Source organism: Ailuropoda melanoleuca, chromosome 16, assembly GCF_002007445.2.
Source record: "Ailuropoda melanoleuca isolate Jingjing chromosome 16, ASM200744v2, whole genome shotgun sequence".
Lineage (NCBI taxonomy): Eukaryota > Metazoa > Chordata > Mammalia > Carnivora > Ursidae > Ailuropoda > Ailuropoda melanoleuca.
The window spans coordinates 40,288,222-40,311,155 of NC_048233.1; the positions used below are offsets into that span (position 1 = coordinate 40,288,222).

The 22,934-nt window shown below is 38.8% G+C and overlaps 1 protein-coding gene across 2 annotated transcripts in view; it reads right to left on the reverse strand.

The window, feature by feature from the left end:
* Positions 1–22,934, reverse strand: part of LIMA1 (LIM domain and actin binding 1) — an 87,744-nt gene that overhangs the window by 64,665 nt on the left and 145 nt on the right. The window lies entirely within an intron of this gene.

The window sequence follows — 22,934 nt, forward strand, 5'->3', positions numbered from 1 at the left end:
GCTATCTCACAATCCTCAGAAAAAATAAAAATAAAAAAGGTTTTTCCTTTAAAAAATATGATGCTTTCTTAGATTGACGTTATAGAACTTTGGGAAGAATACTACAGAGCTGATGTGCCTTCTTCCTCATTGTATTCTATCAGAAGGCAAAGATGTTGATGTCTTGTTACTGGGTCATTTGGTTAAGGTGGTGTCTGCCAGGTTTCACCATGTAAAGTTACTATGCTTCCCTTTAGAATTCATAAATATTTGGGGAGAGATCCTTTAATCCTATTCCTTCTTAAACTTTTATTCATCAATTTTAGCATTCATGGGCTGATCTTGCCTTCAGCAACTATTATGATGTTCTAATGGTGATTTTCTATTGCCCTCATTTCTTCTGCATTTATTAATTGGAATTCTTCTATAAGGAAGAATTGTCCTTTCCCTCTTGTTTATTTATTTAATCATTTATTTATATTAGGACAGACTCAAAGATATTTATTTTATTTCCTGGGTTATAATAATTCTTGGGTTATTTTATTCCCTGGCTAATTTTATTTTGTTGCTCAAATTGTTCCCAGCTTTGGTCACTTGGAGCTCTTTCAGCTTGGCTCTAGTGTCCATTCAATGTGCCACCATTTTTTTTTAAAAGCACATTCTTACTTTTTAGCACTGTAAGATGTTCCAAACTCGTCTTCTATTTGCCCAGCACCAGCCCTAAAATCAACCACTTCTCCAAGGAGTCCTGATTCCTTTTATTGGAGAAATCAAATCTGGGTACTACATGTGCTCATTGCTACTGGGCTCTCTTGGGGGACAGAACCAGGAGTATATGTATGTATATTAACTCATACATATAACACACGCACATATATTTCCATATTCATCTCTATATCTATCTGTGTGTTGGTGTGGATACACACACACACACAATCTAGCATCATAAGATTCATTATCTAGCATTCCTTTTGTTTATTTGTAACTTCTTTCTATGATAGGGAGAAGCCTAACTCCATATAATTTTGACAGGAAAAAAGAATCTCCAAAATTATGCCATTACCAGTTTCTGCTCCTTTGATACACCATATATTTTTTCACTCCACCTCGAATGTTATCCCTTCCTCAATCTGTTCAAGAGTCCAGGAAAGACCACCTCCTCAAAGAACACTTTCCTGAACTGCCCTAGTCCTGTTCCCAATCAGTATAGGTCACTCCCTTTATTTTACCATAATTTTATAAATTCTACTCAATAGAAAGATTCTTGAGACCAGGGGACAGATCTACTTTGCCTCTTGCCCTCTTGGCATCTAGTATATTGCTTTCTAAATAGAAGGAAATTTATGCACGCTTTGAATGAAATTGCATGAAGGTTTACATTTTATCCAAAACACTATCAGTACAACAAAATGAATGCTTATTATGCAGTCTTAAGTCCAGTTGTTGAGAAAGTATGTATCATTTTTCAGAACTGTGAATTAGCAATTTTAGCTTATTCAAACTTTGAGATAAACTCAAGGGATATGAAAAAAGATGGAACCAGTTAATAACTTCAAATAACTGTACATACATAAAAGCCTCGCTACTCTATTATTCAGCAACACTGTGTTAGGCAAGTCTAAGGAGTCTGTTGGAATTATCATTACTACTGTTCTTGGAAGAGTTTTAGCCTGGTCTCTGTAGAAAAATGTATCCAAGACAATAAGAAAATTGTAACAATGATCAAATTCCCAGGGGTCAACAAGGATGTAGATGTTTGCATCAAGACAAAATCACTTCAGTAACATCTTGTCTCTTTTTAAAAATCTCCTTTTAAGGATATTTGTTCTTAAAAAACACTATGATGCAGGGTCAGAGTAATGAAAAGGAGGTTGTGTAATTCTGAGAAGCAATTTTACTTCTGGAAACTGCTCACCAAAGAATCAGAGCCACTTTCACTGGACGCTTACAAAATTCACCCTTACTGATTCACACTTTACCACTCCAGAGAAAAGAAAGCACACTTAGATATCACCTTTTCCTCCCTACACCTATTTCTGGGGAAAAATAACTGTCATGACAGTCTACCTGAGCTTCCAACCTTTCTCTTCTGTCTTTCCAAAACTCCCATTTCACCTCTGCCTCTGACTTTGCCCTCTCTATCTAAAACCATGGTCACATTTTTTTTTTTTTTTAGAGGCGGGGAGGGGCAGGGGGAGACGGTGGGGGGGTGGAGAGAGAATCCTAAGAAGGCTACACACCCAGCATGTGAGTCTGACAGGACAGGGCTCCATCTCACAACCCTAAGATCTTCCCCAAGCCTTATCAAGAGTCAGATGCTTAACCTACTAAGCCACCCAGGAGGTCTCATGCTCACATTTCTGAAGTGTGTGTTTGTGTATACAGATCTGAAATTTGTATATACAGATTAAAATAAATCATCCTTTTTTCTCTTAAGCCTTTCCCCCCCTCAGTCTCTCAGCTCGACCTTGCTCCTACCTTCACAGCCAAGCCTTAGTCTCCAGATGCTCATTGCTTCCATTTCCTCATCTTCCATTCATCCCCCTGACCACTTGGGTCTGGCTTCTACTTCTACCATCCTACCGATGTTACTCTCCTAAAGATCTCTTGCTGTCAAATCCGAGGACTATGCCTCAGTTTTTATCACTCTGCTGTCATCTGAATTGTTGATTCAATTCTGATTCATTTCTGACATTGTATTTTCCCTTGTTTTTTCTTTACTGGAATGCTCCTGATTCCTTTCCTATCTTTCAAACCAATTTCAATTTCACTCTCCCTCTGCTCACCTCTGTTCCTAGGCATTACCGAAGGGTCAGTTACTTCCCTCTCTCTGGGTGAGCTCAGCCACTCTCAAGTCATCAAAGGTCACTTACACCAGACGATTCCCAAAGCTTCTTGACTTCCAGCCCTAGAATTCCTACTGCATGCTGAGCAGCTTCGTATGTCCCATAAATCAACAACATAACACAGTCCAAATCACATGTGTCATCCTCTCTTATCTCTCCTCCTTGAATTAAGTTTATTTCACCACAAATAATTTTTCTCCCAAGAAGAGCTGGTATATACATTTTTGCTTTTATTAAATAACATGAAGTATAGTATAACATGCAGTATATAGTATGATATAACATGCAGTATGAAGTACAGTGTGATATCACATGAGGTATAGTATGAAGTACAGTATGATATCACATGTAGCATGAAGTACAGTATGGTATCACATGTAGCATGAAGTACAGTATGATATCACATGTAGTATGTAGTGTGATATCACATGTAGCGTGAAGCATAGTATGATATCACATGTAGTATGAAGCACAGTGATATCACATGTAGTATGTAGTGTGATATCACATGTAGTGTGAAGCACAGTATGATATCACATGTAGTATGAAGCACAGTATGATATCACACGTAGTATGAAGCACCATATGATATCACATGTAGTATGTAGTGTGATATCACATGTAGTTTGAAGCACAGTATGATATCACATGTAGTATGAAGCACAGTATGATATCATATGAAGTACGGTATGAGGTACAGCATGATATAACAAAATGCGCACAAGTTCTGAAGTTAAAAAGAAGACTTACAGGCTCTTACTCTGCCCTTTCTAGTTGTGGTGACCACTGGCAATTTGGTCACCTCTCTGAGGAGTATCCCACCACCTATCTTAGCTCGTCAAATGTTCTACACGAAACGTCTAACACAGAGACATATAGAGGAGAGGAAAAGGCAGAGAAGCTAAGAGTATAGGCAATTGAGTAGAATCTAGCTGTTGAAATCTCACACCACTTCCTAGCTCTGTGATCTTGGGCAAGTTGTTATACTCAGTCTCAGTTTCCTCATCTGCAAATTGAGGATAAAAGAACCTACTTCATAGCTTTGTTTTGAGCATTAAAACAAGTTCCTAAACATCAAGTGTGAACACCACTACCTACCACCTAATGGATGCTCAAAATATTTATTATTATTACTACTAATTAATAAGCATTATATTACACACACCCTTTCTTTCACATGTGGACTTTATATAAACTTTTTCTCATATCTTTAGGCAGGCTCTCCTTATCTCTCTTAATCCCTTGCCTTTCTTATTACATATTCCTCACTCTGTCTAAAAATGCTTTAGGCCCTCCCTGGCCTTATGCTGTCAGTCTCAGCTAAAATGACACTTCCTTCCAGATACGCTCCCTGACCACCCAAGCCTAGAAGATTCCTCTTAAGTCCCCAAAGTACAGACCTATCCCTGACACTGATTACATTCTTTTGTTTTGTTTAATCACACTGTATTTTACTCTCAGAACAGTGCCTGGCACATGGTGGATACTCAAATATTTGTAAAATAAAGGGAGGAATACCAGGTATTTGAAATCATTTGTTGGATTCAACTATTTGTATAGACTAGTGCTTTGGGGGGAAAATGAAACAGCAAGCTGTGTTTATTTATTCCAAGGCAAATTATTCCAAATTATAGGAAACCAGTGGATACAGCCATAAAAAAAAATGATTTCTAGCACCAAACTCAGGTAGAATAATACTGAACCCTATCAATACAGATTGTTTTAGTTAACTCCCTCTGTTGCCATAATTCAGGTCTTTTCTTACAAATGCTATTTCTTACAAATAACTCTTTGGCTTTTGAAACCCTTAATTTAGTAGGTCACAACCTTGAATAAAATAAGAATCACCTAGGAAGTTTGTTCTATTTTTTTCAAGTTTGATATTAATTTTATTCTATTTTCAGTATAACTTTAAGTACATAATGGTTTATTTCCACAGGCCTCAGGAAATGGGTAGAAGTCACAGGACAATCTCTCTTCTCACCAAGAATGTTGCATATTTTGGTAAGTGCCTTAGAGAGAAAAAAATGTAATTTACATTAGCAATGCTGTGCAAGATTCTTTTTTTTTAAATTTTATTTATTTATTTGACAGAAAGAGAGAGAACACAAGCAGGGGGAGCGGGGCTCCATCCCAGGACCCTGGGATCATGACCTGAGCCGAAGGCAGACGTTAACCGTTAACCGACTGAACCACCCAGGCGCTCTGCTGAGCAAGATTCTTCTATAAGACTTAAAACCAGGCTGCAGTGGAGATTTTAGTCCTCTGTTCAGGTGCCTGGACAGAAATCAAAAGCAGTTGAGCATGACAGGGCAAAGGCGGCAGTGAAGATGGAGGATAGGCATGGAAGGAGGAAGGAATTTCAGATTCCTTGGAATACTGTATTTTCTTTTTCTTTTTTCTTTCTTTTCTTTCCTTTTCTTTTCTTTTTCTTTTCTTTTTTTCCCTTGCTTAAGTCAACTCTGTAGGAAGGTGCTGGGCAGGGATCCCACAGAAAGAAAGGGTCCGAGAATCCTTTAACTGACTGGGGTACAGGACACTGCCACAGCAGCTGATACAGGAGAGAGCCTCCTCTCTCAGGTTCAGGCAGACCCAGATGGAATGCGAAATAAAAGGAATGCTTATAAGGAAACAATTTTTCTTGGAATGCTAGATGGCCAAGCTTCAGCCTTCGGTCCAGGGCAACTCCTGCCTCACCTGTCAACAGTGAAAAGTTAGTTTGGTTAGAAGAACCAGCTAGAATCACACCAGCCTCTGCTACCTTCATGCTCATTGTTGGAAAAAGATGAACTTGTGTGAATATTCTGATCTGCTGATTCCTGGCGACTGCTTGATTCTTCCCCAAACACTGTTGGTCAAATAACCTTCAAAGACTGGAAGTCAAAACATACCAGTCTGGTGTATGGTTCCTTCAGAATGGACTGGCTGTGTGGTTGAGGGGATGGGGAAAAGCTGTACCTTCCCGCCAAAGATCAGCTGACCTGCTCCCCTGCCCCAAATTTCAGCCTGAGGTATATTTCAGTGAGGTAGCTATGCTTCTCAAAAGGTAGAGGAAATCTAAAAAACAACCATCTTGATACAGATTTATCCCATGGTATGAAGGAGAGGGCAAAGAACCCATTGGCAGTTTGTTTATCCAGCAATTTCTGTCACTGTGGTGACCAACGCCTGCCCATTTCAAAGGGTCTTGAACCTCTCAGGGACTGGGAATTCATTGAAGTCACCACCTTCTGTAGGAATGAGGACCTTCATCTCAGATTTGGCGCTGGCTGTCTCACAACCCAGGGAATTCTTGCTCAGGTAAACATGGCAGCCCTCTGTTTTGTTGATGGAAATGGTTGACACTTCACCCATGACCTGAACTTCGACATCCCTACTATGGATTATCTCCACAACGCGCACCACGTCATTGAACACCAGATCAAGTTTCTAACAGTTACCTACTATAATGGAGTGAATTTTGCCCTTTATTTGCAATGTTGTATTGACACACTTGTATACAGAAGCCACCCGTTTCAGATCTGTGTCATCAATCACCAGATTGGAAACATTGTCTTGATTTTCCACTCTTCAGGGAAGTTTGTTTTAAATACTGATTTCCAGGTCCCATCCCACAATTCTGACTCATTAGGTTTGGAGTAGGGCCTGGGAAGACCACATTTTAACAGGAACCTTGAAGTGATTCTAGTGTCAGAGATTTCCCCATCACATGTTGGAAAACAGTAAAATAAAAGGGTTTAAGACCCATATGTATTCCAAGAAAAATAGAAAAACAGAAGCATAAAAGATTTTTATATTGCTTACTTTCAAATATTGCCATTCAAGGGGCGCCTGGGTGGCTCAGTGGGTTGAACATCTGACTCCTGATTTCAGCTCAGGCTGTGATCTCAGGGTTGTGAGATGAAGCCCTGAGTCAGGCTCCATGCTCAGTAGGGAGTCTGCTTAAAGATTCCCTCCCTTTGCCCCTCCCTCCCTCTTTCTCACAAATAAAAATAAAATCTTAAAAAACCAAACAAACCAAAAACAAAACAAAGCAAACACAAAAAAAGCTTGCCTGCCCATCAGGCACAAAATTACTCTGTAGACTATGACTCATGATAATAAAATTGTGTTCTTTTTATTCTTTTTTTTTCTCTAGCTTGACTTGTTACTGAATTTTAAGTGCTGCTTGAGAAAAGTATACAGAATTTTCAAAATGGTATCTGAGTAGAAATTCCAATTTATTTTTACCTACCACATATGAGAGCAACTAAATTTGAGATGTCAAAAGTTAAAGCAGGAAGACAAGAGACTTGTACTCTCATCTGCAACTAATTAGCAGTATTATCTGCTAAGAAGTCATCTCTTAGCGCCTCAATTTCCTCTGGTGTAAAATGAAGGGGTTAAAATAGCCTAGTATTTCTCTAACTGCAGGTCACAACTAGTGAGTTGTGAAATCAATTTTAACGGGTTGGAACCAAGATGTTTGTGCTAAAGAAAAAGAATAGAATGAAACACAAAATGTCAGCCTGCATCACACAGAGTTTAAGTATTCTTTTATAAAGCTTTTGTTTCAGTTATTTGTGTGCATATAAACTGGGTAAGAATGTAAAATATTTCTTACTGTGGGATGTGGTTAAAAAAATTATAGTCTGACAAGTATTGGCGAGGACGTAGAGAAACTGAAACTCTCATATACACTGTTGATGAGAATGTAAAATGATGCAGTTGCTTTGGAAAACAGTTGGCAGCTCCTCGGAGGGTTAAACACATCATTATCATGTGATTCTGCAATTCCATTCCTAGGGGGTTACACACACAAAAAAAAAATGAAAAAAGAACACACGTCTACACAAAAAGTTGTACAAGATCGTGTATAATAGCATTATTCACAACAGCCCCAAAGTGGAAACATTCCAGATGTTCATCAACTGGGAAGCAGATAAACAAAATGTGGTCTATCCAAATAAAGGTATGATATTTGGCCATGAAAAGGAATGAAGTACAGATATATGCTACAACATGGGTGAACCCTGAAAAAATTACGTCAGGTAAAAGAAACCAGTCACCAAGATCATATATCGTTATGATTTCATTTATATGAAATGTCTAGAATGGGCATACCTACGGAAACAGAAAGTAGATTGTGGTTGCCTAGCCCTGGCAGGGGGTTGAAGGGGATCGACTGACTGCTAAAGGGTATGGGTTTTTTCTGGGAGGTGATGAAAGCGTCGTAAAATTGATTGTGACGATGGTTGCACAACTCTGTGAATATACCAAAACCCACTGAACTGCACACTTTAAATAGGTTAATTGTATGGTATACGAATATGTCAATAAAACTGTTATTTTAAAAATTATAGTTTGGTAGTCACTTAGACTAGATGACAGATGACCACTGAGGTCCCTGAGAACTCTCAGTGTACCCCCCGACCCAGGGCTCACACCGCCTATCTTCATATCCTGGTTATTTGGAGGCAGAGCAGGGCCATGGGAATACCCGCTGATTCCAGTCCTGAGTCCAGGGCTAACCAGATGCATGGCAGCCTCTCTGTGCTACACTTTCCTGCTGCATAAAATGAGGATGACACACCTAAGCTACAGGGTGGTTCTAAAAATAAAAGGAGAGAATAAATGCAAAACAGTGCCTGGCACATTGCTTGAGGTCAGAGCCAAATCTTGTCGGTCTTTTTGGATGCCTCTGTGTCTAAGACACTGAATAAACATTATTCTAAAGGTTTAGTTAACAGACTACATATATGGGCTTAGCTTAGTTTATATGTCATATTGTCTTAACAAGGCCTATGTCCTAAGGCTCTGATTAAAATAACTCATAAACTTAACATAGTTTACGGCCATTTAACTTTTTTAGTGCAAAATTTACTCTGTAATATTATATTAAAATAACTGATTAAAATAACTCATAAACTTAACATAGTTTACGGCCATTTAACTTTTTTAGTGCAAAATTTACTCTGTAATATTATATAATGGAGGTAGTAACACTAGTTGAAAAGAAATTAGTGGTCTCTTTAAAACACTGAAATTTTTATTTCGTAATTATTAGGAAAATTACCTATCTCCTCTTAAATGTTTGTTTTAGACATGTGAGCAATAAGTTTTTGTAGCTTTTGCCCAAAAGTCAAATTCAACATGAATCACTTTTATTATAAAGGTAACTAAATTGCAAAAAGGAAAAGTCCAGGTATAAATGTGGGGACTTCATAAGGTTCTTGTGCAATCTGAACATTTTCAGTACTTGATTAAGCCAGTGGTTTTCTAATAGCGTTTCGGCAGCTAAGGTGGAACTCCCAAGCATCCCTCTCATCTCCCCACACCACCACCCTCTTTCACCCTCCTCCTTTCCTAATTGGGGAGCCTCTCCTACGCAGTCCTCAACAAGCACTCCAAATGGGGGCTGCCCATTTGTTCATTGCCTTGCTTCCTTGTCAGAGCGATTGGTCAAGCAATGGGCCTACTTATCATAAACAATTACGTGGAAACATACAATATAAGAAACAGAAGTCTCTGCCTGGCCTTGTACACCCCTTCCCCCAAGACAATCTGACTTGCCAAAGATAACCTCTGTCACACTTTGGAGTATAAACTTTACGATATTGCCTATACGTGATAATAACAGCAAACACACAGCACAACAGGTCAGCCACTGTCCTAAGCATTCTACATATATTATTTTATCCTCACAACTCATGAAATACTATAGTGATGCCTATTTTACAAATGAGGAAACTGTCAGGCACAGAGATGTGAACACCAACACATAAACACATACATTTTATAAAAATTAGTGATTTTATGTTAAAGGGCTATTCAGCAATTCCTCTTGGACATCTTCCCACACACTAGAGGACGACATCCAGGGAAGGACACGTAGATGGAGGAGGACATACAGATCTACCTCAGCTTTTCAGTACCAAATACTACTCCACTCCAATCTTCTATAACTTATTTCACCTGGCCCGTCAATGACTATACAGGTTGCTGTAGGTGCTTCACAATGAAGAACAAGACTGCAACGAACATCTTTCTACTATTGTCTTCTTGGAGGTGTGGGCACCTATGCTGTAAATTCCTGGAAGCAGCATTTCTAGCTTAAGAGGCCTATGCATTAAAAAATTTTAATATACATTCCCAAATTATCCTCCAAAAAAGTTGCATCTATATAGTTGCTTCAATTTATATTTGAACCACTAGCTACATGAGAAAGACTATTTTCCACATCCTTGTGAATACTGAGCATGATTAATCCTTTTTATTTTTTCCAATCGGCTAGATGTGTGAAAAATGGTACATTATTGTTTTAGTTTTCGTTTCTTTACTCATGCGGAAGGTTGAACACATTTTCAAATGTGTGCTTGCCCCTCAATACATTTATTTTTTGAAACTACATTTACTTTTTAACATCATTTATAAATTGTTTATTATCTCTACAACTTAATTGTTTCTTAAAGTTGCACAAGGACTTTCTTAATATCATGTGTAACTCCTTGTACAATTCAAATTGCCTCTCACAGCAGCTGTCCTTTCCTGGTGTTTGATTCCTATCCAGATCTCATTAATATTCTTTCCAAACAGAAATGTTGCTTGACTATACAGATGAGATCGTTTCTGTAGAGTTCCCTTCTGTAGGGCACCCTCCCCTTGACTGCTCATTAATATGCCCACCAGAGCACAATCCTGTGAGAAGCGTGACTGACACTGACAATCCAAGCATTAAGATCACTGTCTGGGGTGGTGCTTCAGCTGCTACCCTCAACTAGCCAATCTAATGCTTCTCGGTTGCACGGGGGTGGGAGCGGGGGGTGAGAGGGGTGGGGGGCATGGAGGGGGTAGTGAGGGAGGGATTGGAGAAAGTCCTCTGAATATCTGGATCACCTCTGGAATCTGAATCTCTCATGTGGAGTCCAAATACTTCTAATTTTTCTTAAAAGACTCCCCTACGATTCCAGTGTAAAAACGGCTTTGTGAGTTTAGATTTGGTTTAATCCCAGAGTTATTGGGCCTCAGCAGGGAGGCAGACACTGGCCCTAACCACACACCATCTAGATGGACTGTGTCAGAATCAGGTAAAAAATCTAGGCCACCTTAGCATAAGCCTGGAGATCGGTTACTGGGCACTGGTCATACGCAAGGTAATTCATTCCATTTGATTTTACTCTCTTAGTCATTATGATACCATGAAACAGATACCATTCTCATCTTACAGAGAAAGAACCTAAGGCTCAGAAAGGTTAAATAATTTGCTCAAGATCACACAACTAGTTAGATAGTCTGACAGATGCCAATGTCCATGTTCCAATGACTTACTGCAAAACACCTGTTCCTGGTGTCTGGGGGTGGTCTGGGCAGTCTCATCCTAAGTGTCTTGAAACTAGTTCAAATGCCCCAGCCTGTTCCATATCTAAGCCCACTCTGTCCCTGATTCCTTTCTGCTCAATTCACCAACTTCAGTCTACCACTTACTTATTGGGTAACGCTAGGAAAATTACTCTAAGCCTTAGTCTCATCTATCTAAAATGTTCCTTTAGGTCAGTGCTAAAATAAGTGCTTAATAAAGTGACGGCGGTAGTGGTAATAAAGATAGCAAACATTGGGACACCTGGCTACCTTCGGCTCAGGTCATGATCCCAGCGTTCTGGGATAGAGTCCTGCATCAGGCTCCTCGCTCAGCAGGGAGCCTGCTTCTCACTCTGCCTGCCACCCCCCCTGCTTGTGCTCACGCTCTCTCTGACAAATTAAAAAAAAAAAAATCTTTAAAAAAAAATAGCAAACATTTACTGAACACTTACCGTGTGTCAGATACTATTCTAATCGTTTTGCATCTATAAATTTCTTTTTTTTTTTAATTTTATTTATTTGTTTGACAGAGAGAGAGACAGCCAGCGAGAGAGGGAACACAAGCAGGGGGAGTGGGAGAGGAAGAAGCAAGCTCCCAGCAGAGGAGCCCCATGTGCGACTTGATCCCAGGACTCCGGGATCACGCCCTGAGCTGAAGGCAGCCGCTTAACGACTGAGCCACCCAGAAGCCCCTGCATCTATAAATTTCTTAATCCTCAGAGTAACACACTTGAAATATTATTGTTCCACTTTACAGATGAAGAAACTGAGGCCCAGAAAAGTCAAATAAATGTTAATGTATTCATTTTTTAGGAGGCTGGGATGAAAATAAAATGACGTCTAGTACAGAGAATAAACCAGAAATGCCATTCCAGTGTACACTGTATTTCAGGGTCAACTTGTTTTTGTTAAATCAGCAATAAGAAAAGAGGATCTCTAATGTTATCTCTGAGAAACTGGCAATGACCACCAGGAACACCATTTCTCTGCACCCAAAAGTCCTAAATCTCTCTCAAATCTCTCAATCACTGTGTAAGAGCCACATTTTAGGTGTTCTCAATACTTCTGTGAAAACTCTAAATAGAAAATAATATATACATAACTATCAAAGTCCTACATGGCTTCTATTACTTTATTCATCAGTTTGAATATCTTATCTTCTTGCACTTTTGAAACCTCAATTAGCTTTTCACATAATTGTGGTAACCTTCACATATCCTATTTGGACAGGTAAAAGAGCAACCTTAAGAACTGACTTTGGTCTAAAATTTTTAGGTCAAAAAGAACCCCCAAGAACCTACCTGATCTTTTTTTTTTCTTCTTTAAATTAAATATTACCCAATATACGCCAAGTTTGATTCTACCTCTCTCTCAAATCTAATTTGTTATTTATTTGCTTGGTTCTTCTTCCTCCTTCCCTTGCCCGGTTGATAATTAACTTATTGTTATAGGCAAACAGAATCCAGTGGATTGAGTTTTTTTTCAGTATTATTCACACATAGTAAGGAAAATCTCCATCAGTAAGTAGAAAAACAGATAATTATGTCAGTAACTTCAAATTTAAAGTGAAAAGTAGTGAAAGGCATAGTTAATTGGAAAGAATGTGGAAATTTATAGTTGACTATTACAGATAGCATAGATTTACTCTGAATAGCCTGTTTCTCCTTCAACCTTTGCACCCTTCCATGCTTTAACATCAGATGAATCAAATATCAGTGCCTGGTACAGTGCAGACGCTCAATAAAAATCTGTCATATGAATAAAAAACCGTATAATGTTAGTTCTCAGTTGCCACCTATCTCAGCAAAGGCCCACCTACATAACTGAATGTCTACAAACCACATGCTCACATGTCTTGTCAATTACATGCTTAATTAACACAAAGTCGCTAACTAAAGAGTCTTCTTCACAATGTCAAAGCAGAAGAAATATGTATGCTTATTTTAAGAAGGCTGCTTCCGTTAAGGATATAACCTCCTTATACCAGTCCTTTGTCCTTAATAGTTAATCGAGTTTTCTCCAAATACGGGGCTTCTTAGTTTCACGCCTGGCCATTTCCAGGAAGGGCCTGGCTTCCATTCTTCTTATCTGAAATTTTAGATGATGTGTTTTTTTCCCCAAGGACTCGCTCAATCTGAAAAGCCAGTTCAGATCAATTTAACCAATCCCTTCAAGCATGAGGAGAATTAAAACGGGTTTACTGAAAAGTGACTCTTCTCTAAGCAAGTTCTCTAATCGCTCCTTTCTGTACAAATCTGAGAAGCTAACCCAGAACAATGCTTTAATCAAGGACAAGCATAGCTGAAGCTGGTCAAACGAAGGCTTACAAACCACAGAGCCACAGAAGTGATAAAATTTTGCTCCTTAATCAATGCTATGCAGCTGATTTCTTAGTGACTAGTCACAAACATATTAATGTTAGGGTTTTAACTACACTTTAATGTTTACCTTCTAAAAATTACATCAAATGATGATTCTGTTTTAAAAAAGGTTTTGAGAGGCATTTATTGAGTAGTGGTCTTTTAGTTGGCATGGGAAAGCCAATCAACTTCTTTGCGTCTCAGTTTCTTCAACTCAGAAGGGATGGTTGGGATGGTTGTGAGGGTTCCCAATTTTTTGTTGTTTTGTTTTATTTTCTAGAGAGGGAGAGAGAGAATCTTAAGGAGACTCTACACTCAGTACAGGGCCCTATGATGCAGGGCTCAGTCTCACCACCCTGAGACCACGACCTGAGCAGAAATCAAGAATTGGACACTTAACCAACTGAGCCTCCCAGGCGCCCTGGGATGGTTGTGAAGATTAAATGAAAGAATAAAAGTAAAGTACTTTAAAAACTAAAGTTGCTATAAAAACGACTGTAATTTTTAATAAAATTTCAAGCCAATTTCAAGCAAAAAAAAAAAAAAAGAAGAAGAATTAAAGAATACGTCTACCCAGGGCGCCTGGGTGGCTCAGTCAGTTAAGTGTCTGCCTTCAGCTCAGGTCATGATCTCAGGGTCCTGGGATTGAGCCCTGAGTCAGGCTCTGTGCTCAGCAGGGAGTCTGCTTTTCCCTCTCTCTCTGTCCCCCCCCCCCTTATGTTCTCTCTCTCTCTCAAATAAGTAAAATATTAAAAAAAAAAAAAAGAATAAGTCTACCCAATGAAGATAAATTGGAAGAAATTAGAACTGATGATTTCAATTGTCTGGTTCAACTAGATGTTAACAAGAAACCCCTTGTCTGAAGCTGTTGCTAAAAATCTTTCAAATCAGTAGGCATGTAGTAAGTATAATGAACATAATTTCATCTTTCCTTGAGGATCCTATGTAGCTTTCTTGTTTTTCTTATAGAAAAGAAAAGCAGAAGAAAACTTTTGGTTGCTTTCTAGTTGTTTGGATTCTAGTTTTGCTATAAGTTGTCTAGTCAGTTGGATTCCAGTTTTGCTTGCTTTTAAAAATGCAGTGAGAGCTAAAGGACTAATATTGGGCAGCAGTAACAACCGTGGAAATAGATGCTGACAGTGATAATAAAATAGTGGCCTGGATCCTGGGAACACCTTGGAAAACCTGCATTGGGATAGAACTGAATCCTGGCGATCCCAGTCTCCATTTGTCCTGCTTCCTTCAGAAATCCTCAGAGGCTGCTACGTGCTTTGAACCCTGATGGAACTACCTCAGCTGTTGTCTATTAAACAACAACAACAACAACAAAACTTTGGATTGCAAACCAAAACAAGACTTATTAAAATGAGAAGTCTATCTTCAAAGGCTTATTCATGCATTCAACAAATACTTATTGAGGACTTACACATGTCGAGCAGTGCTCTATTTGCTAAAGGCATAATGTTAAAAGTGACAGACAAGGTCTCTGTTCTCATGAAGCTTCCATTCTACTGGGGAAACAGGACAATTAAATACTGTGATTAGTGCTGTGAAGGAAATACAAAGAGAGTAACTGGAGTGGTGGTAAGAAAAAGGGCAGATGCTTTAGATAGCGGTCTGGGGAAGTCCTCTTTGGGAGAATGGCATTTGAGCTGAAACCTGAATGATGGGGAGGACATAAGCAGCCAGCCAGGTGAAGAGATGTGGGAGTTATCAAGATGGAAGAAAGAGCAAATGCAAAGGCCCTGAGGCAGGAATAAAATGGCTAGGGAGTAAATGAAAAGTATGAGATGATGACAGAGCTGAGCGGCAGACAAATGCTAAGCAGTGGTAAAAGATCTTAATTTTATTCTAAGTGTGAGGCAAAGCCAAACATTTTTATGTAACAGTGCTTACAAGAAGAGACATATTTCATATACTTTATGATATTTAATTGCCTATTATATGTATAATGGCTACTGAATAAAAAGAAATGGCAGAGTTCTCAAGCTTAGAAGACTTATAATCTTTTAAGGAAGCAATAAATCATAAATAGTGACAGTATTGAGGTAAAAAAATGAAGTAAAAATAAAGTGCTAAGTGAAGACTGGGGAGGGAGCCACTGATTAAAATAGAAGAAATTAGAAAAGACTTTATTTTTTAAAAGGAGCATTTTATTTGAGCTCCTAAGGAAAAGGATTTATGTAGGAGTGGGAGGAGGGAGAGGAGCCTGAGGCTGTGGGAACTGCATGAGCAAAGGCACGGAGGCAGGAAGGGACAGGGTGGGTCCAGGAAACCTGAATCACTGTGTGGCTACAATGCCAGGTAGGTGGGTGGTGATGTGGGAGATAAGCCTGGAAAAATAGGCTGTCAGGGTGTGGGAGTGGGGGTCTTGAATGGCATCCAGAGAAATTTAGATTTAATTTACTTGGGCTTTGTTTCCCCTTAAGTGTGTAAATAAATCTCCTGAGGTACTTGTTAAAACTGCAGATTCCCAGGCTCCATTCCCCTAAATGTATTGATTTGTAAGCCTAGTGAGACCTGGAAACCTATCTTTCTAACCAACACCCCAGGTGATTCTAAAACAGGTAATCAAGGGAACCATACTTTGAAAACCAGTGTTCTTTTTTTTTTTTTTAATGACAACTCTGGACTAAAAGGGAAAAACTGAAGCCAATTCTAAGGACTTTAGCAAAAAAGGGGGGTATGAATTAGAACAATGACAAAGAGCCATTATCACTGTTGGGGTAGAATCAACCAAACATGGCGACTGATTAAATGTGGGAAAAGAGAAGGACTGGGGTGCTTGGGTGGCTCAGTTGGTTAACCATCTGCCTTCAGCCCAGGTCATGATCTCAGGGTCCTGGGATCGAGTCCCACACTAGGCTCTCTGCTCAGTGGGGAGTTCTGCTTCTCCCTCTCCCTCTGCTCCTCCCCCCTGCTTGTGCACACACTCTCTCTTCCTCTGTCTTAAATAAATAAATAAAATCTTAAAAAAAAAAAAGAAAAGAGAAGGATTGAAGCATTCGAGACAACTTCAAGCTTTCTCCTTAGGGAAATGAGGTGGACACAAGTGCCTGGTACATAGAGAATATCTACATGGTGTGCCAGGTAGTTGGAAATATGGATCTGGAGCTCAGAAGCTATGCAAAGGCACTAAACATATTGCTTTGATACTCCTAAGTAAATTCAAGACAAATTAAAAAATTAATTATAAAAAATAAAAATCATAAAAATTAGAAAGGCAACTGAAGTGAATATTTAACCCAGCTTCGGATGGCAAAAGGCTTCACAACATAAAAGCAACAAAAGAAATCCCAAAGAAAAAGATCTATAGATAAGTAATAATATACCACACACAAAATTAAAAGGCAAATAACTAGTTAAACATTTGACCACAGGGCAAAGAATTGTCTTAAAATGAAGAGCTGGGCACCTGCTGGCTCAGTTGGTTAAGTGTCTGCCTTCAGCTCAAGTCATCGATCAAGCCTTGCGTAGGGTTCCCTGCTCTGTGATAGTCCGTTTCTCCCTCTTCTTCTGCCCCTCCCATTCCTGCTCATGCTAGCTCTCTGGCTCTCATTCTCTCTCTCAAATAAAAATCTTTAAAAAAAATCAAAATGAAGACTTCATACAAATGACAAAGAGAAAAACCCACTAAGTATAGCTTCTGTACAGAAAAGTGGAAGTTGTTAGGTAACTTGGCTTGCCAACTTAAACCTCTTGTCATAAAATGAGATTTGCTTTACATCCATTAGCAATGATGGGGCTTTGTGGCATAGATCAGCAGGGCTTTTATGATTTATGTAACTAGGTTGCCAAGTGTCAATCTATGGGAGTGCCTCAAAAATGCTAGTCTTTGCAACTTGCATTGTTCTGAGGGCACAAACACATTAAAGTGCCTCTAGGTTCCATGAAGCCTTGCTACCCCTATGAAAATTGCCTTTACTGCATTCCAGTCTTTTTCCTTGGGCTCTATATATCTAAACTGGGTGAAAGGTTAAGGATGGGACAAAAAATAATTTCACAATGTCTAGAGAGCAGTGGTTTGTAAAGCATCTTTTCAGCACAGAGGTTGTAAGGACTTTGGGATCAATAACCCAACCCTCCCATTTTACAGAAAAGGCCCAGAGAGGATGAATGACTTGCCCAAGATCACCTAAGTGGTTTCCATTTGGCAGTGTTGCTCCAACAATCACAAGCTCTGGCTTCTCACACCAACAGGCATTTAAAATGCCACAATTTCAACTTGTATACATTTTCCACTTTATCACTCCACTCATTCGATTTGGCCCAATAAAAATCTGTACTCCCTTCCCCAAAGCCCAAATAAATGAAAGAACCCCAAACAAAAAGCAACATAATTAAAATGTTAAGACCCAAAAATGGGAATGGATTAACCAAAAGACAATCCACAGAAGAAATCGAAATGGAAATGAACTATGAAAAATGTTCGCTCTCACTAGTAATAAAGTACATATTAAATCACTTTTGCTTAACAAGTCAATAAAGATAAAAAAATAAGATCCAGTATTAAGAACGATGCACTCAGATGGGCACTTACAATCACTGCAGGTGAGAATGTTAATTAGTCTAATCTTTATGAAAAGCAATTTGACAGCAGGTTTAGTGTTTTTTAATTTTTATTCCCTATGACCCAGTAATTCAACTTCTGGGAATCTAACCTAAGGAAATAGTGAATGATTTATACAAAGATTTATGCATTAATTTATCCTCAATTTTTTCACTTGTTAATAATGTAACAATTGAAATACCCAAGTACACAGTTAAATTGTAATTGTTTTCAAATAATTTTGATATCATGGAAAATTATGACACAGTGTTAAGTGAAAAAGCAGATACAAAACTGTATCTACTGTAATAGGATGAGCCCAATTACCTCTGTGTGTATATCAAAGAAAAAAAAAGACTGAAAGAGAATATACCAAATAGTTCTCTCTGGAACAGATTATGGAATATTTTGCCTTCTTTATAATTTATTTTTCCTCAAGTTTTCCATAATAAGCCTATGTAATTCTTATCTTCTAAATGGGTACGCATGTTTGTAAATGTGAAAATTAAATAAGAATTATATATATAATATGAAAAGAAGTTTAAAAAATAATCTGCCAATCACTCACACGGAGATGTTAGTTGAAGCAATGGAAATAGATCAGACTGCACAGGGAGAGAGTGTAAGAACAGGATGCTGGACCATGGCAAACACCCACACTTGAGGGGCAAAAAGACTGTGAGTTAGTGAAGGGGCATGGGAGGAAGTGTTAGATTAGAAGATGGACAACCAAGTAAAGTCACGCCAAGAAAGCCAAATAAAAGAAAGAACCAAGAAAGTTGCTCACTTGGTCAAATGTTGCCAAGTGGTAAAGAGGAGGGCAGTGACAGGGCCATTAGAGGGAAATCACTGGGTACAATGCAACGGCAGACAGGTTTCCTCTAGTGCTGGAGGTGGAAGCCAAATCTGAAAATTACCTATTCAGTGAAACTGACTATGAGAAAAGAAGTCCTGGGTCATTTGCTTAAATTTCAGTTTATTGGGAAAAAAAGACTGTGGAAATCTAAAACCAAGTACATCAGGATTACTAATCTATGGGTAATGAACCAAAAAATGGCAAGAAAAAAACATGTTTGAGGGATTGTAAAGTTAGCTCTGTTATAGGATAAATTAGAGAAAAAATGGCTCCACACTTGTCATCAGAAGTACAAAAAGTAAATCTTTCTAAAAGGGTGGGGGCACCTGGCTGGCTCAGTTGGTAGAGCATGCGACTCTTGATCTCAGGGTCATGAGTTTGAGCCCCATGTTCAGTGGAGAGATTACTTAAAACAAAATTTTTCTTTTAAAAACATAAGAAGTCGCATCCTTTTTCTCTTAAAGATGGAAGTTCTTAGTTTCATTGTAGCATTATGAAGAAATTATAAGAAAATAAAATGAATGTAATATATCATGGTATCTTGTTAACTTCTCATGACTGCACATATGAAGTCTTTAGAAACATTTTCAAGTTTAAAGAAATCATGTGACATGCTAAATAATGGATTGCTTGTTGGGTCAAATCTTGTCCTTTTAATAAAAAGAGATCTGCATTTGCGCAATAATTTGACTGAGTCTCAAGGACTTTGCATCCAGCCACACAATAAACATAGCAGTATATTCCTACCAAGAGTACCATTTACAATAGAATCTCAATTCCACAATCATTAAGTAAGAAACTACTCAATTTACAACCACTCATTTGTTACTAAACGACCTTGAGAGTCTGTGGTAAGTAATTTAACATCACCTGGAGATTACTGTTCACAATCCAAAATAAAGTACTTTAACTTCCTATCACAAAACATGCAGTGAAAGACCATAGTAACCTTTGGAAATTCCTGACAAGTCAAAAATTTTCCTACCTGCAGAAAGAGTACAATTCCAATCTAAATAAAAGTCGCCTATTTCTGAGAGTATGGAATTAAGAACACCTGAAAACTAGTTTCGTTGTCAACAGAAACAGTGACAAATTCTCCCAATTTGTGGCTTGGTGGCTTTTCATGGCAAAGATGTTTAATGATCTCCTATACTCTCAATCTTCTTTTGTATCTGGGTGTATATGTCTTTGATGAACCTTTCTAGTACAGAAGTCCTAAGTTAATTACAGTTGATTGTTGAAAAATATCAGAGGAAAAGTCACAAATTTGAAACCCTAAGAAGAATGATCATTAAAATTGCACTTGAAAACATTTTAAGGAAACAACATAATCATTGTAGATACCCAAAATACATGCAAATACTGACTGCCTTTCCAAAAATTCCCAGTGGACACCACTTTCCTAAGGTGTAAGCAGAAAGAAAAGAGGTAAGTAATGTCAAAGAAATGTGTTCATCAAGTACCATGGCTCAAATTACAAAATGAGACAACCACCATCTGTTTCATTAACTCAGAATCTCCATTTAAACAAACAGGGGCGCCTAGGTGGCTTAGTCAGTTGAGCGTCCGACTCTTGGTCTCAGCTCAGGTCTTGATCTCAGGGTGGTGAATTAGAGCTCAGCACTGGGCTCCATGCTGGGCATAGAGCCTATATATAAACAAACAAATAAATACATAAGAAAAATGAAAAACACAATCACATAGAAGGGACTGTGTCATGTTTATCCTTTGCATACTAGGTCATTGGCACACATTAATAAACACATTAATAAAAACCTGCAGTTACATGAAGAGTGCTTAAGACTACCACAGACTTCGGATCATCAAAACTGCAAAGAATCTTCACTCTGACCCTTTCCTTCTTCACTCATTTACCCATCCTGTCCCCACTTCAAAAAAAAAAAAGAGAGACATTTTGAAGTCACCTTAGAAAGAAAAAGTATCCTCTGTCATCAAGATGTGCTGTTAAAGAACTGTTTTCACTTCTAAAGCTTTCTCTTCTTACAATTATTAGAAGGTTGAAAGTTGGCCCACCTTAAACTGGAATCTGGAACAAAACTTGAATGTACCAAGTTAAACAAAGTTGCACAATGAAGCAATTTCACAAAATGGCACTGTTTTCCTGATGTTGCCAATACACTATTCTATTCCCAGAAGCTCTACAGTTCAGGGACTACATGATAACAACTTTGAGGCCCAATACAACAACAGCTCCACCAACTATTTACCGAACTGACACAAAATTAGGGACAGGTCCTTATCCCATCTTCAAAAGGCCATACCACTGGCAAAAAAAAAAACAAACAAAAAAACAAAAACAAAAAAACAAAACCACAAAAACAAAAAAACCCGTAAAAAATATGAGCCATACAAATATATGAAGAAAATAATTCTTCAGAAAATAATAACAAAGTTTTTGTTATTCTTGTTTGTTTTTAAGAAAAAGTAGAAGAAAAGTCTCCCCTCCCTTTTTTTTAGTAGGCTCCATGCCCAGTGTGGAGCCCAGTGTGGGGCCCAAACCTGATCCTGCGATCAAGACCCCAGCAGAGATCAAGTCGGGTGCTCAACCGGCTGAACCACCCTGGCACCCCAAAGAGGGACATTTTTTAAAACCCTATTTTCTATGCTTCTACAACACTCTGGGCTGAAGTCTAGTACAGCACTGATCTCACCAAACCTGGAGTTGTAGCTGCTGATTCTGCCTAACCCATTTGATTTTCAAAAAGCTTTTTTAGAGTCGGGCTGTTCGGAACTTTGAATCCATAATAGGACTGACAAAACAAGAGGCACTCAATAAACGATTCGTCCAGAAAATGAAATAAGTTCCTAAAGTAATTACCTAATACCATATTATGTACTCTTTCGTCAATGCAAAACAAGGAAATATACGTGCACGCAAAACTTTTTTTTTTTTAACCTTCTTTCCTGCTAATTCTATAACTTTCTGAAGGTCTACCTAAGACACAATCATCCTTCATCCAGGCTATAACTCCACAGAAACTGAGAAAATGCTTGTTGAGGGGTCATCTTCTTTTGTGTCTACATCAGACCTCAGAAGAAAGTGTTATTTCATGGTTCCTAAAATATTTATCATTTGTGAATAGTATTAGTAACCATGCGGATAAGAAGTATTCTGTTTAACCACTTTAATCAACAGCAAAAGAAAGAATACTTAAGGCAAATGACTTCTCCCCTAAAGGGGTATTGTCTTAAGGCTGATAACTCCCTAAATACCTTGGACTAACTGGACAAGCCAAGTCAGTAGAACCATCTGGATTAGGCAGACTTTTGAAAGCTGTAATTAGGTGAAAGACAATAGTAGTTCAAATATCTCTTACCAGGATCAGCTAAACTCGTTGTTGCAAGCACCAGTAAGGAGGCAAGGAAGGACACCAGGTGGTTGGCTCCTAGCACCTACAAACTTCAAGCTTAGTAGGTGTAGCACGGGTGTACAGTTACCTTATCCTAACACCTACGTATGCTGGTGACAGGTGCCAGTGATACATACACGATAGCGATTCGAGGATGACACACCCAGCTGCAAGGACTGCCTCAAAGGGCTGTAAGTGTCTTAGAGTTCAGTTGGCAGAATGGAAGGTGGGAAAAATCGAAAAGGGAGGCAATGGCTTTAAATGAAGATGGGAAAAGAGCAGGTGAATATCAGAATATTTCCCTAGGAGACTATTTTGAATTTTTATGAACTGCCGCCTTCCTCCACCACACCAAAAAGGTATATAGTTAGAAAGTAGTGTTTCCGATGGAAGAGGTGGTCCTATCAGCTCCCGCCCTCAGGCAGCAAAGGTTCGGCCCTACATAATTACTCCCAAGCCCAGCGCTGTACCCAGAAGTGAGGAAAGAGCAGAGGATCAGCGGTTCCTCTACTCTCTCGCGCGCGGGGGAGGGGTTCACGCTCCCTGTGCTCCCCCTGTCCCAGAAGTCGCTGGAGAAAGAAACTGTGGAGGGAAGCCGGGGTCTCGCGCACTCTCCGGCTGTGGAGGATATGGAGA